Source organism: Octopus sinensis, linkage group LG25 (genome assembly GCF_006345805.1).
Source record: "Octopus sinensis linkage group LG25, ASM634580v1, whole genome shotgun sequence".
In the NCBI taxonomy this organism is placed as follows: domain Eukaryota; kingdom Metazoa; phylum Mollusca; class Cephalopoda; order Octopoda; family Octopodidae; genus Octopus; species Octopus sinensis.
Window position 1 is genome coordinate 7787020 of NC_043021.1, and position 3190 is coordinate 7790209.

At 34.0% G+C, this 3190-nt stretch overlaps 1 long non-coding RNA gene across 1 annotated transcript; it reads right to left on the reverse strand.

The window, feature by feature from the left end:
- Positions 1 to 581: 581 nt before the first annotated feature.
- On the reverse strand, positions 582 to 2892 carry LOC118767936. Its single transcript, XR_005003852.1, has 2 exons — positions 1258 to 2892; positions 582 to 1014 (listed from the first exon to the last, which is right to left on the reverse strand). It is a non-coding gene; the product is annotated as an uncharacterized LOC118767936 (long non-coding RNA).
- Between the last annotated feature and the right edge of the window lie 298 nt (positions 2893 to 3190).

A 3190-nucleotide genomic window follows, 5' to 3' on the forward strand; every position in this document is an offset into this window, starting at 1 on the left:
GCAATGTTTCTACAGCTGGATGCCCTTCCTAACGCCAACCACCCCATGAGTGTAGTGGGTGCTTTTTACGTTCCACCGGCACAGGTGCCAGATGAAGTTGGCAAATGGCCATGATTGGATTGTGCCTTTTACGTGCCACCGGCATGGGGGCCAGGCAAGGCTGGCAACGGCCACGATCGGATGGTGCCTTTTATGTGCCATATATATGAACAGTATAGTCTGTATAAAACATTATCTCAAATAGATAAATGTTTTTGAGTTTTTTAAAGCCAAAATTATAAGAAATAAAACCAGTCAATAGTTTCAACTTGTATTTCACTAGACCAAAAATGAGACCTCTTCTCCAGGAAATTGTTGGAGATTTAGTTTTGTGATCTGACGTGTGTGTGTGTGTTCAGGCTGAATTTGAAAGTTTGCATAAAAGATACAATATGCCAACCACTAACCTACACACCTTCTCACGCGTGTGTGTGTGTTTGTATGTCTGTGTATGAAAAATCAATCAACATTTTAAATAAATAAATCAATACATAGCATGTGTTAATTTTAAGTTAAGAAAAATTTAAAGACCCAACACAATGTAATTTATTAAATATTTCCTTTTTATTAACCTTGTTCTGAGAAAACCAAAACAACAAAAAAACAAATTGAATGTCCAGGTTATGTTAACACCACAAACTGTTGTCAAAATTAGAAAAGAAATAATAAACAAGTAATTACACGTGTTGTTGATTACAGCTTATTGAATTAATTCAACATGTTGTTACATATAATATTTCAGATGAAAAGAAAAAAAAAACATTGTTACAATAACAATACTGAGAAATGTTTTTTAATTTTTTTTTATTATACAACTTATCATATGCTAACTCCACAAGGATGCTCCAACTTCAGCCTCCGTTTTCGGAAATATTTAAAAATTGGTTTATTATTAAATAATGATATTGTTTTCTTAGGTAGGTACACAATCTAGTATTTTTAATAGGGGAATAATATATATATACATATAAAATACTTCTAATATAGGATAAAATTTTTTCAAAAAAAAAAAAATTTCATCAAATTTCATCAAAGTGGCAGCATATTAAAATACCTTTAAAGGTGAAAATTATAAACAATTATAAACAAGGGCAAAAGAAAAAAGATTTCTATGCCAATATGCTGAGAATAGACTGATTGACGATTTAAAGTCTATTCTCATCATATTGGCATAGGAATCTTTTTTCTTTTGCCCTTGTTTATAATTACATATAAAACACTGTATAAAATTTAAGGCGGTTTTGTAATCATATTTGCATTAGCAACAATTGAAATCCTGTTTTCATTAAAACCAATTATAAGTCAATAAAAAAAAACCAACAGTTTCGTTCCCATATGTAATAATAAAATTTGTAGCCTTAATACTAACAGCGTACACATGGTGCACATGTGGCTGAATGGTAAGAAGTTTGCTTCCCAGCCACATGGCTCTGGGTTCAGTCCCACTACATGATACCTTGAGCGAGTGTATTCAACAGGTCAATTAAAGCTTTGTAAGTAGATTTGGTTGACAGAAACCAAAAGAAGCCCATTGTGTGTGTGTGCGCATGTATTTGTCCCCCATCACTGCTTAGCAACTGGTGTGTTTATGTCCTAATTGTTGTAACTAAGGAAATGACATACTAGATAATGTAGTCTTTTGTGTATCTGTTTGAGCCACAGGAGGATTTTAGTTAATCATATTTATCTCAGTGAGTGCTTTTAAGACTAGTACTCAATCTCAGTGATCTCTATTTGCAGCACCGTTAAGTTACAAGCCAGTCAAGTGGTATGCTAACCTAACGGTAGACATGGTGACAGATACATACAATTACATGCAAACACACACACGCACATATATATATACACAAACATGTGATAGGCTTCCACACAGTTTTTGTCGGCTTCAATCACAAAGCATTCTTTGGTTCTTCAGCTCAAGGCTATAGTAGAAAATACTGGCTCAAGATATCATGCTGTGACACTGAACCCAAGATCAAGTGACTGGTTGCAAAGTAGACTTCTCAACCACACAGCCAGGGCAGGAGTGTCTTTAATCATAAGTCTGGTTGATGAGGGAGTTGACCCTTTTGAAGCAAGCCTGTTTGAGACTACCCCAGGTTCTATGATATGAACTTCATGTTTTGAATTAAACCTCCCATCATGTTAAGTTATGTCTCAAATACCAGCTTAATAATGACTAGATTATTTCACTAATTTCTTAATTCTGTTAAAAAGTAATTAAAACTGTATTTCCACAGAAATATGATTACAAAAATGTTAAACAATAATGAAGGGAAAATAAAGTTAACACCACTCTCTACTTATTCTTGAAACATTATGTTTCATTTGAAATATTTCTCCTAGATTTTTGATTGAAATAAATTCGACGGTGGAGATTTAGTAAGTGGAGCATCTTTGACGGGAATTAGCAAATGGAAGTTTCGGTTAAGAAGAGTGTTGAGAATAAACTGGGTAAAATAAATATGATACAAAATTTATATTGCACTTTTTCCGAGCCTGCATATAATATACACAATAAATATTGAAGAATAAATTACAAATTGCACAACAAATGAATTATTGAAAATAAATATTTAAATAAATACCCATAGAGAAGCAGAGTCATGTGAAAAGAAAACAGAGAAATAACGAGAAACCTTCTCAAATTAGAAATACCAGAGTTATTGCCCCTGCAAGCTATATAGTGTCATAATACTTAACCAAAAACTAGTAAAGGAACTAAGCAAACCAAGGTGTTTAATACTCGAGGTTCTGCGGCGGACAATCCCAGAAGGATTGGCTTGCTTTGTTGCTGTATATATATTTTTTTATGACTAGAATATTTTTCTTTCTCCACCTCTTTTTTTTTTTTTTTTTTTTGAATATATATGTATTAGGCAATGAATACAAAAAACAAGACAACACGGGGGTACTACTAGCGAACAGTGGTCCCGGTGCGCGCACTCGCGTACACGCGCAAGCTAGACGTGACTAGTCGATCCTTACTTTGTGTTTTTCTGTGTTATTTACTTTGTTTAAAAAAATTATTTACTTTGTGTTTTTGAGTTTTATTTACTTTGCTAGGTAGTTGTTGTAGGATCGACTAGTCACGGCTAGCTAGCGCGGATGCGCGACTACGCGAGTGCGCGCACCGGGACCACTGTTCGCT